Raw genomic sequence first — 13,729 nt, 5'->3', positions numbered from 1 at the left:
TAATATACACATACTTCTATTCATGGTCTGTATACACACAATTCTATTCATGGTATAATAAACACACAATTCTATTCATGGTCTAATAATATACACACAATTCTAAACATGGTCTAATATACAGACAATTCTATTCATGGTCTAATATACACACAATTCTATTCATGGTATAATATACACACAATTCTATTCATAGTATAATATACACACAGTTATATTCATGGTATAATATACACACAATTCTATTCATGGTCTAATATACACACAATTTTATTCATGGTCTAATATACACACAATTATATTCATGGTACAATATACACACAATTGTATTCATGGTATAATATACACACAATTGTATTCATGGTATAATATACACACAATTGTATTCATGGTATAATATACACACAATTATACTCATGGTATAATATACACACAATTATATTCATTGTATAATATATTCACAATCCTTTTCATGGTATAATATACACACAATTATCCTCATAGTATAATATATTCACAATCCCTTTTCATGGTATACTATACACACAATTATATTCATGGTATAATATACACACAATTATATTCATTGTATAATATATATACAATCCTTTTCATTGTATAATATACACACAATTATATTCATAGTATAATATATTCACAATCCCTTTTCATGGTATACTATACACACAATTATCCTCATAGTATAATATATTCACAATCCTTTTCATGGTATACTATACACACAATTATACTCATAGTATAATATATTCACAATCCTTTTCATGGTATACTATACACACAATTATACTCATAGTATAATATATTCACAATCCTTTTCATGGTATACTATACACACAATTATACTCATAGTATAATATATTCACAATCCTTTTCATGGTATACTATACACACAATTATCCTCATAGTATAATATATTCACAATCCTTTTCATGGTATACTATACACACAATTATACTCATAGTATAATATATTCACAATCCTTTTCATGGTATACTATACACACAATTATACTCATAGTATAATATATTCACAATCCTTTTCATGGTATACTATACACACAATTATACTCATAGTATAATATATTCACAATCCTTTTCATGGTATACTATACACACAATTATACTCATAGTATAATATATTCACAATCCTTTTCATGGTATACTATACACACAATTATACTCATAGTATAATATATTCACAATCCTTTTCATGGTATACTATACACACAATTATACTCATAGTATAATATATTCACAATCCTTTTCATGGTATACTATACACACAATTATACTCATAGTATAATATATTCACAATCCTTTTCATGGTATACTATACACACAATTATACTCATAGTATAATATATTCACAATCCTTTTCATGGTATACTATACACACAATTATACTCATAGTATAATATATTCACAATCCTTTTCATGGTATACTATACACACAATTATACTCATAGTATAATATATTCACAATCCTTTTCATGGTATACTATACACACAATTATACTCATAGTATAATATATTCACAATCCTTTTCATGGTATACTATACACACAATTATACTCATAGTATAATATATTCACAATCCTTTTCATGGTATACTATACACACAATTATACTCATAGTATAATATATTCACAATCCTTTTCATGGTATACTATACACACAATTATACTCATAGTATAATATATTCACAATCCTTTTCATTGTATACTATACACACAATTATATTCATTGTATAATATATTCACAATCCTTTTCATGGTATAATATACACACAATTATCCTCATAGTATAATATATTCACAATCCCTTTTCATGGTATACTATACACACAATTATATTCATGGTATAATATACACACAATTATATTCATAGTATAATATATTCACAATCCTTTTCATGGTATACTATACACACAATTATACTCATAGTATAATATATTCACAATCCTTTTCATGGTATACTATACACACAATTATACTCATAGTATAATATATTCACAATCCTTTTCATGGTATACTATACACACAATTATACTCATAGTATAATATATTCACAATCCTTTTCATTGTATAATATACACACAATTATATTCATTGTATAATATATTCACAATCCTTTTCATGGTATAATATACACACAATTATCCTCATAGTATAATATATTCACAATCCCTTTTCATGGTATACTATACACACAATTATATTCATGGTATAATATACACACAATTATATTCATTGTATAATATATATACAATCCTTTTCATTGTATAATATACACACAATTATATTCATAGTATAATATATTCACAATCCTTTTCATGGTATACTATACACACAATTATACTCATAGTATAATATATTCACAATCCTTTTCATGGTATACTATACACACAATTATACTCATAGTATAATATATTCACAATCCTTTTCATGGTATACTATACACACAATTATACTCATAGTATAATATATTCACAATCCTTTTCATGGTATACTATACACACAATTATACTCATAGTATAAAACACACACCTACAATAACCATACCAGATTTTGTCTCAGGTGCTCAGCTTTTCATCACAACAACTACAGTTAATGACCATGACTATAGAATTCATATTTATGGGCAGATAGTAAAGACAAAATATAAGGGTCTTCAATTAAATCATAAAACAAACATGGAATCTTCACTTGTACAAATCAGTAAATCCCGCACGCCGTCTACGCACAGCGCGGGCAGCCACATTGTGGACTGAGCAAAGACTCACGCTGCTGCAACCAATCCATTCACTAGGAGCCGGTGACATCACTGTATTTATTTACATCTATTTTTTTTTTTTTTTTTACAATTTGCCATCTTCTGAGTAATCAGCTTAACATGAAAGCCTGAATAGTCACCACTTTAGTACGTACACTAATTTCAATATGTTCTGAAGTTCTGAATTGACACAATTTGTCCTTAAAAATATAGTTACAAATAACCTTTTCATCTTAATTGGATTACATTTTTATTTCACATGGAAATTTGTAACCTTGTACTTAATTACAACAGATTGACAGGAAGAAAGTAATATCTATTCACTGGTCGTTTCTTGTCGTTAATGAGACGGAGCAGAAAGCGTTAGCGTCTTTCATTTCTCTTTACTCAGATGTTACAATGAATTTTTAAAGCAACTGCTGGGGTAAATAAAACAGGAGCGTGAATGATAAGGATCCCCTTTGAGGACGGCTCTACGAACATTGGAACGTGATATGCAAATCGTGGATCAAACGTGGACTACTTTGTGATCATGTGACACTCTTTTGAAAGAGATCGTTTTTCTGGAGCGTGTGCCAAGTTGAAGTGCTGCACAACTTACTTGAAGCCTCGGTAAAGAACTGTCATTACAAACAGTTAACATAGGGTACAGAGATAGCTATCAATATAATATCAATATATACATCTATACCATGAATACCAACATGTTTTACTGGGATGTAGTCAGAAAGGCAGATTCAATTACCCACCGTGTTTACAGCGTGGGTAAAGCTCCGGGTTTAACGCTGGGAGCTATTCAATTATTAGTCAATTTCTCTGTGCAGTAAACCCGTGGGTAAGGCATGTTAACTCATTAAGTGTCAGAATCTATGGGTAACCCTGTCCCAGAGGCGGCATTTAACACAGATTTTTTTCCTCGCAGATCCTGTGGCTGCAAGGAAGAATTGGCAATAAGTGCACCCTCGGGGGCTTAACGCGCGGGGATGCGGCACCTAGTTGAATCGCTCAGGGCTGACAATTAGTCATGGGGTAAAGCCAGTGGCTAACTGATTCTGACACAAAATGTCAACACCATAATATCAATAAGGTCAGAATGTCGACATGTTTGGAATGTTGACATTTACCATCCGCAATGTTGACACTGACAAAATATCATCCCTTTTTGTTCTGAGATAGAACCGCACCTGTCCCTCCATCCGATGCATCTGTTTGCACCACAAATTCACATATAAAGTCAGGTGTCATCAGGACATGCTACCTTCAATGCCTAAAAGCCTATTCTGCCTCAGGATTTCACTTAACCATAACTTCTGTTTGCCCTTAGTATGGTCAGTCAATGAGACAGCAACAGTGGCAAAATAGGGTATGAACCTCCTATAATACCCGTGATTCCTAAGAAAGCTCTCATTTGCTTCTTATTTAGGGGTCATAGACAATTTTGTATTGCCTAAATTTTATTAAGTTGGGGATTTATCAAGCCTCTGCCTATGATGTATCCAAGATACTTCACATCTTCCATCCTTAAGGAACACTTTTTGGGGTTGGCTATCCATCCTGCCTCACAAATGGATTTCAACACTGCTTGTACCCTGGGTAACTGAGACTGCCAATCAGGACTATAGACAACTACATCTTCAAGATAAGCAGCAGTATTCTGTGTATAGCACCTTAGAAGTTTAGCCATCATTCTCTGAAAGGTGGTGGATGCCTTCATGTAACCAAAATGGTAACATGTTATATTGGAACCGACCATCTGGTGCAGAAAACTTGTCTTTTCTTTTGCCTTGTCTGTCAATGGCACTTGCCAGTATACTTTGCAGAGAGGTTATGTATGTGTCTTTCCCAGCCTTTCAATAAGTTCATCCACAAGAGACATTGGGTAGGCATCAAACTTGGACACATTTTTTCAATTTATGGAAAAAAATGCAGAACTGTAGGCTCCCGTGGGGTTTTGGAATTGGTACAATGGGACCTGACCACTCACTATGTGACTTTTCCATTATATCTAACTCCAACATTATTTAATTTCTTTAGAAACCGATTCTTGTTGGGCTTCTAATATTCTATAAGTCTTTAGGTTAACCTTATCCCCTGGTTCAGTGATTATGTCATGTTTAATTACTTGTTTTATCATGTATGTTAGGAAACAAATCTCTATTTTTTATGATAAATTCTTTAGCCTCATGCTGTTGAATACTTGAGGGGGTTTTGGCTATAGTTACTATGAGAAGTAAAGGTACTGTGGTTACAGTAGGAACCGGGGTGGCTGAAAGAGCTACTCTATCCTACCAGGATTTTAAAAGATGTACTGTACAAGGAAGATCTGTTTAGGCTTTCTTTTTCCTGGGCTGGTACACTTTGTAATAACCTCACCACATTTTCCATGATTTCAAACTGTCCTTGCCATTTCGACAAAAATTTACTTTCTACCATGGGAACCAAAACAAGCACTCTGACCCCTTAGGAAGTCCAAAGCAAATAGAAAGACGAAACGCATTGGGAAGTGTGGACTTATACTTCTCAATCACCTCTAATTCAAATAATGCTTAAAATAAATGCTTTTTTTTTTTGCACATAGTGTATATCACTAATACACTATAGGTTGTTTCTGGTATTTTTTTATTTGAACACGTTTACTTTGAAGTGAGACATGGGCACTGTTGCGCTTTATTTGAAATATATTATATATATATATATATATATATATACAAACGCAATCCATAGATGAGCAGCACTCCCTTGAATCATGTAAAAAAATGGCCGGTGCCCTCCTAGGTATCCCACCAACAAGGATCCAATATGGCAAAAACATGGACAGCGGCACTCAGCACAATAAATACCAGTACACAGCTGGTTGAAAGACTTTCAACCAGCTGTGTACTGGTATTTATTGTGCTGAGTGCCGCGTCCATGTTTTTGATATATATATATATATACATATATGTGTGTGTGTGTGTGCGATTGCTTATAACAGGTAAGCTATGATGTCACCAATTCAGGATATTCATCAGAAAGTTATATCCCATATATTTATTTAGAAGATGTTGATTTATGTATACATTCCTAAATAATAAAAGTGAATTCTGATGTCATCACTTCAGTGCCCAAAAAAATAAATGTTTTTTTAAAGTGCCGCTGTACGCCAGGGAGGGGGGGGTGCCGTGAGCCCCTCAGCCCAGAGCAAATACAGGGGGAAGTAGCGCGATCAGTGTAATCGATCCCCCCCACCAGCAGAGGAGACTGCTGCTGCTCAGCAGCAGTGAGCGGTCTCCCACTGCGGGTAGAAGGTTGTGTGGGGCTGGGCAAGACCCGGGCCCCTCCAGTAAGCCCGGGCCTGGGTAATTAGTACCCGCTCTCCTCTCCTCTTGGTGCCTCTGCTCACATTGTAAATTATACTGATACTAGAGTTCTTATAAGCTGAAGATCATTATAATTTACAACAATTATAATTTACAACAATAGGCCGCACAATATTCCGTATATAGGGTATAAATTATGTGTATATGACTTTAGCACATGCATCATAAACTTTGAGAGAGTTTAATAATTCCATAGAATAAGACAAAAGATCAATTTGGTTGATAAATATCCAATTAGCGTCATTTAAAAATGTTTTTGAAGATTTAGACGACTGAAAAACCCCTAAATGAATATCTCCACAAATGGAACAGCTGAGCTTCATGGTTTTGTTTCTGGGAAAATAACTACTCGACATAACAAACATTTTCTTATCTGAAAACATTGTTTCTTATATTTCCATCAACTGACGGAATCGGGACCGGAGGATATGCTGGGAGGGCTCCACTTCCCTTGACCCCCAAAGAAGTCTGTTTAGTTTCCAGCTGCCTTTCTTCCTGATGCTAAAGTTCCCTGGTCTCCGAGCTCTGGGTATTGTCATCCTTCAGCCGCAGTTATTGTGTCGGGAAGAGATACAAGGACGGTCCTTGCTCACTGCTATTCAGTCTATCTTCCCAGGATCCTATGTGAATAAATGTAACACTTTTGTCATTTGTATTATTGATGTCTACAAAAGACAACTGAGAGACCTTCGGAAAAAACAGCGCTTCACAAAAATCCCAAACTAACAGAACACAGCTGAGCTCCAAATCTATTGTCAATGCAAGAACACATTCGTATAAAAGCTGCACTATTTCATGTCGGGAGCCTGCAGGTGGCATGTTGTAGTTGCTTCATACCATGTCATGAGTGTGACATTCCTTAAGGGGACTGTAATCTAAATTTGTTTCTCATTAAGGGGCCCACTTATCATTGATCGCTTTTGCAACGCAGTCAGGGCATGCCAGCAACGCCCGTGATCGCATTACAAAAAGCGATCCTATCGGCCGGATGTATCATCCGGGCTATGCAGAGACACGGGCTCCGAAAAGAGCTGGTACCTGCAATGTCTACGGAGAGTTGCCGGCCACTACAGGGGGTGGTGCACATGCGCAGTCCTGTGAACTGCACATGCACATCTGCCATAGCCAGGGGAGGGTTCCAGCGGATCCCTCCAATGGCTAATAGTGCGCGCTGTAGCCCGTAGGCTACAGCGGCTAACGTCATCTTCAGATGGCGCTAGCTGCGGGGGCCAATATCTGGAATGCCTATGGGGGAGGAGGCTGCCAGTGGTAATGGAGGGATCACAGCAGGTATTGGAGATACCTGCTGTGGTCCCTCCTCAATACATCCGGGGGATACTTAGTATTTGAGGTAAACCCCCAAAAACTGGTGTTTTGGGGATTTTACCTCAAATACATTTGATAAATGGGCTCCTAACTACGGCACCCACCAGGGACGGACTAGGGCTGTACATCAGCCCTGGCAGTCCACCCTGTGCGTGTGCGTGCTCATGAAGCTGGCATGGTTTAGCTTTGAGGGGGCATTCCGTGAGTCACAGGGGCCTGCCTCGCGGCACGCCCCCCTCTCTTCCTGGCCCACTGCCACCACCCCTTCCCTACTCCTGACCGCTTATCATGTATCCGGTGGCGTGGGGTACAGGGCGGGGGTACTTCTGCTCTCCTCGAACTGCCCCTGACATCATCGGCCCTTCTGGCAAATGCCTTAAAAGCCCGATGGCCAGTCTGGCCCTGGCACCCAACATTGAGCAGGTCTTAGAATCCAACAAAGTTTGAGTAACGAAAAACTTCTTTGTCACCGCCATAAGGTTGCAGCAATACTTTTTTATGCCATCTTACTTTCAGTGACACCTGTTATTGATAATAAAGCTCCAGTAAGATCAATTTAGTGAAAGATGCTGTTGCTCAAAATTCTTGCGAATTTCACCAGTTTGGTGGTCACAAACAGGCATGTAGTAAAGGTGCTACCTGACCCCAACTCGAATTTGTATTCTGAAATTTGCATCTTACTGTATGTTCAGCATTTGCATTCATACTGTAGTTCATGTTCGTGGTTCGCCATTCAACTTTGATGATTTATTTTTGGACCGGCCTGCCCAATTTGTGTTCGAGTTTGCTGTTTGGGATTAAAAGCCATTAACATGGATTATTTCCATATGGGAAGTGCCTCGATCTTGTGCAAACCAGATTGAATACAGACAAACTAGTTTTGTAGACCAAAAAATGTAAATAGTTTTGTACTAGTTAAGCAAACCGGTTTGAGAAACTATATTAATAAAGACACTACTGGTGGAACATCTAATTGCAATAAGTTTCCGGATGCACACAAAGTATTATATTTACAAACACAGTGAACATTACAATTTTTTCAAAGTATTCGCCAGAGAAGTCTTTGAAAAGTTGCATGCGCTCAAACCACTTGGTGAAACAGCTGGACCAGTTCGAAGCAGGTATGTCTCCTACATGCTGGATGAAGGTCTCCACTGCAGGGTCCGGTGACTCAAAATGAATCCCATGCATCTTGTGCTTGATTTGTGAGAACATGAAGAAGTCGCAGGGGGTCAGGTTATGACTATACGGCAGATTACCATGCTCCTGGAAGCTTTCATGGATTAGAAAGTCCACCACTTTCCTGGACTTGTGGGCAGGTGTATTGTCAAGATGGAGAAGGGCACCACAAGTGTGAATTCTCAGACGGCACCTGGAAATGACTTCCAGGTCTTGCAGCAGCTATTGGTTGGCGTTCCAGTCCCCAGGGAATGTGCGCTGCTGCACGAGTGGTACGGTAGCTACATGACCTTGGCCACAAAAACAGCAACCATTTACTTGGCCACGTTGCACTCACGTCGGAACTTCTGTGGTGGCACAACTCCAACTGGGGTCCACTGGGCCGACTGTTGTTTGGTCTCAGGATCCAAACTGTAGATTCATTGCCACTAATGATCTCCCAGAGTTTGAGCGACCACCATCAAACCTGGCCAGCATGTTGTGGCTCCAAGTCACCCGAGCCTTCTTCTGCTCTCGAGTCAGCTGATGGGGCACCCAGCATGCAGAAACCTTGCTCAGGCCAAGCTTTTTGTGAAGTATAAAGCAGATGGAGCCCAATGAGATGCCTATCTCCTTCTCTAACTGGGCCAAAATCACCCGGCATCCACCTCAACTATGGCCCGCAACATTTTTCCTCGGTGATAGAGGACACAGGTCGGCTGCAGCGCTTCTAGTCTTCCAGGGACTGTCTCCCGTGCCAAAATTCTGCAAACCACTCAAACACAGCGGTTTGGGATGATGCTTCTTCCCCAAAAGCAGCTCACAGTTGGTCAGAACTCTCCTGCTGTTGCAGGTCACTCTTGTAGTCATAGAAGTTCATGGCTCTCCAGGGGCCTCTGTTGAGCTCCATAGCAAGTTTCTTGAAAGAAGTGAATGAGCTGACTTCTTCAATGTGAAGTGCTGCTCATATACGGTTCTATGCAATTAAATTTTACAAGAACTTTAGTCAAAGATTACAGTTCACAACCAGTCAGATTGTGTCTACTCTAACTATGCACTGCACATCCAGATACTTATTGCACACCCCCTGTGTAGAAAATCAAATACTACAAATTATTAAATTCAGGTTCCTTGTGGAGGGATGGTGGGAATGAAGAGTAAGTGTGTGGTTGGGGGTAGGCTATTAGGACAAACAACAAAATCAGTCAGATACAGTATCTTAAACTATTATTGTACAGTACAGTAACAGTCTGGGAACAGAAAGGCTTGGAGCTCTCACTTCATTGGATTGCTAGTAATCCAAACCTAATTGTGGATTTCTCTGATCGGAGATCTACCCAACCCAGGGCCTGATACATTACCGATCGCAACTGCAATTACGCACTCAATCGGCCGATTGTAGCGTACTACGCATGCATATGCATTGCAGTGCGCGAGCCAGCCACTGCGATTGCAGTGACCACGCAGACCCATCGCAGAGTGATTGACAGGAAGTGCCGTTTGTGGGTGGTGATGGGGGGGTGGTCGGCGGCGTGCAAGTGCGTTTGAACGTCGTTGCTGGGGCATGCATAAATTAGCTACTGCGATGCCGTACGCAGCCTGAGGCCTCATAGGGTGCAATGAAGTTAGCAATTTCTGAGTAAGGTCAGACCTTGTGCAAGAGTGCGTGAGGCTGCCATGGTACTCGATTGTACTGATTATTGTTTATGTCCTTATTGTTTATGTCTTTGTATTGGGAATTGAGCGCTTAATCTTCTTCTTTCTTCTGGTCTTAAACCAATCAGTTTGCAAGAAAGGGATCACATGATTGCAAATCAAATTGCAGATGAAGATGTCAGCGCTGTCTACGTCATAATACGTGTAAACATATCTTTCATTTGAATATCAACATTCATTTGTACTGCCACGTACCCCTTTATATTCCCCCCCCCCATTGTATATAATACAATGCACATTCACTTCCACTCCTACTTATTATATAGCGATGTAAAGACAAGAAACATTTGGCATGAAAGAAACGGCATTTAGCAACTTGTTGGATGTGATGTGTAGGACTATAACAACATCATTAATACATCTCAGGAAATGACGGTTATCACACTCCGAGGTTAAATAGTTGGTCATTATACTGTGAGTTCCCTTTGTGGGGCTGTAGCTTTGTTCCAGCACCTTTTTTTCGTGAAGGCTGAAGTGCATCGGAAAAACGTTGTGAACAAATTGCTCCCCTCTCCTCTAGATGCCATTATGCGCTCTATAGAGAGACTTGACATCTGCTCTTTAGCACATTGATTCTGTACAAGGCTATGATCGGCATTGTACTCAGCCGTAAGTACTCTAGTGACAGGCGCTGAATGTCACCTGCCTCTTATAGCAATCACACCACTGATGAATGAAATGAGCAGCCCATTTCAGGCTAGAGTTGAGGACCTTTTGTGCTGCTCATACTAAATGCTATATTTTCTGTAATGAAACGCTCCTTATGTGTAGGAGCTCCCTCGGATTGTATTGTCAGTCCAGCTCACTCTGTATCTACAATAAAAATCACCTGTAATGTAAACCTTATTATCGCTAAGAGGTGAGACGGTGGCGGAAATAGAATATGGCTTAGGAGCAGTAATACGGTGGTCCCATTAGGTTTATAGTTTTGGGGGGGAATTTTATGTAAATTGGTGATTGTATTCCATGGAACCAATGGCTGAACTATAATATCTCATCCCATAAATTCTTATAGAAATATTGCCCATTTTACCCAGATCTGCCTTGCAATGCGCCCAGCGTTATCGTCTGATAACACAGTTCCTCACCTAGGAGAACACAGGCCTCCCAAACCCCCTCTCTGAAACCTGCCTATCGAAACAAGCTCCTAACACACCCCCTCTCTGATGACCACCATTCAACACAAGCTTTTCCCATACTCCCTCTCTGATAGAAACCAATATGGACAAGTTCCTCCCACACCCTCTACTTTGATAACACTACTCAACAAAATTTAATAAATTCTCTACATCTGGCATGTTAATATGGGCATCGGAACAAGGAGGGGAGGCAAGGGGGCGGCTCACCCTTGCCCCCCCAAACATTTGAAAGACATGGTGACCGCGGACAGTCAGGGGCTTTACTTTATAGCAATAGGCTGCACATCCTCTGCACTGTACGGAGTAGGTGTTATGGGCAGTATTTAAATTAAAAGACCGCAAATTACACCCCCTCCTCCATACAGTGCAGGGACTGTGCAGCCTCTTGTTATAAGGCAAAGCCCCTTACCGACTGCGGCCACCCAGCAACAGGTAAGAGGAAGGGAGGGAGGGGTGGGGGTGGGTACAGGACGATTTTTTTTGTCCCCTCCTACATAAATCGTTCTGATGCCACTGCATGAAAATATGTGTTTTCACCTACTTTAAGGATGCTGAATTCAGAGGAAAAATCTGATTTTCTCTATCACGTCACATTTATTAAATACACACAAATAACAAAAGTGGTAATAGATATAACTGAAAAAAAGTACGATAAGTGAAGTTATGATACTGTAAGTTGAGATAAGTTAATCTCTTTAGAACTGAAATATTCTCATCTTATTCATTTATAAAATACTAATAAAATTACAGAAACGCTGCAGAAACTAAACTTCAGAAACTCAAGACAATCCAAATGTGATGTAATTATTAATAAAAGATAAAATGTAAAGTTACTTTGCTTTAGGGAAATAGGATGTTGACGCTTTCCGTTTTTCTCATTGGTGTCTCTAATGGTACATACACACGGTCAGATAAAAAGGACGATATAAACGATAACGATATAGTTTATCGTATGATCGTTTATAGCGTCCTTTTTTAAGCCCCCTCCAACGACCATCGATGCGCGGGCACGGATGGTCGACATCGATATTGACCATCGCTCATGCATGCAGGCCAACATGGTCGATATCGACCAGGCTAGCCTGTTTACTAAGTTGTTTAGGGGTTGGTGCATGTTGCTGGATGTTCGATATCGAACATCTAGCACATGCAGGACGATCAGACAACGATATCTGATCGTTGTCTGATCGTCCCGTGTGTACGGGCCATAAAAACAAACCAGCAGTAGCCCCCATCATTTCAGGGTCCCAGCATCCTTGGTAGCTATGCTCCTATGTCAGAATGTGTTGGTGATAATGTTCCCCCTGTTGTCAGGTAAAAAGTCTAGATGGGAATGCAAAAATTTACTTTTAGGTGACATTCTACAACCCATATTCTTGTAGTTGTCCAATAGTTCATTCACGATGGACACTTAGATGGCCGCTTTCATGTTCACTAAGAATCCACGCACACCAGCTTTGAAGGAGGACCAAGCAGATGACTCAATTTTCATCAATTTAGTGTTAAATATTTAATCCGTAAGCAGCTTCCTTATTTGGGGGCCAACAAATATGCCTTCTTTTATCTTTGTTTCGCTGAACTTTGGAAACGTTTCCTTCAGATAACTGAAAGTATGGCCTTCTTTATCTAGAGCTTTCACATAATTCTTCATTAGGCACAATTGAATGTAAAGCGGAGGTAACATGATTTTATGCGGCTCAACAAATGGAGTGCACTTGACGTTTTTCTAACCAGCAATAAAGGATTCTCTCTTCTTCTCTTCATTGTGATACAGTGATTTTTATTGTCCCATAAACACAGAAAACGGAAGTACTGGACTTTGTGAATCTACCTTGCAAAGTCACAACAAAGATTCTATCCATGATCCTTATACTTGATTGCCTCCAACAACACACCATACTTTCATAAGTTTCTGCATAGGCCAGAGGCACTGAACGAAGTTTGTTTCCATCATGGAGTAACCCTGCTTTCAGACTACTCTTCGAGGAATCAATAATCACTAGTATTGTGCTGAACACCAAACTCAATCATTAAACCGTTAACATCAGTACACACACACTCACACATTGCATTTTACTTTTCTAAAAAATGTTTCCAAATAAGTTTCTTGTTCTAAAACTTGAAATTGTTGTACTCTGAGCCAGAAGGTTCCACTGTTGCAGCCTAGAACCCAAAAGTTTGTCTTGTTGTTTTGACAGTTTCTAGACATGAACCAAATAATTTAATTCTTCTTGTTCTA

This window comes from Taudactylus pleione, unplaced genomic scaffold (genome assembly GCF_031769625.1).
Source record: "Taudactylus pleione unplaced genomic scaffold, aTauple2 ptg000515l, whole genome shotgun sequence".
NCBI lineage: Eukaryota > Metazoa > Chordata > Amphibia > Anura > Myobatrachidae > Taudactylus > Taudactylus pleione.
Note: the sequence above shows the minus strand (reverse complement) of the source record.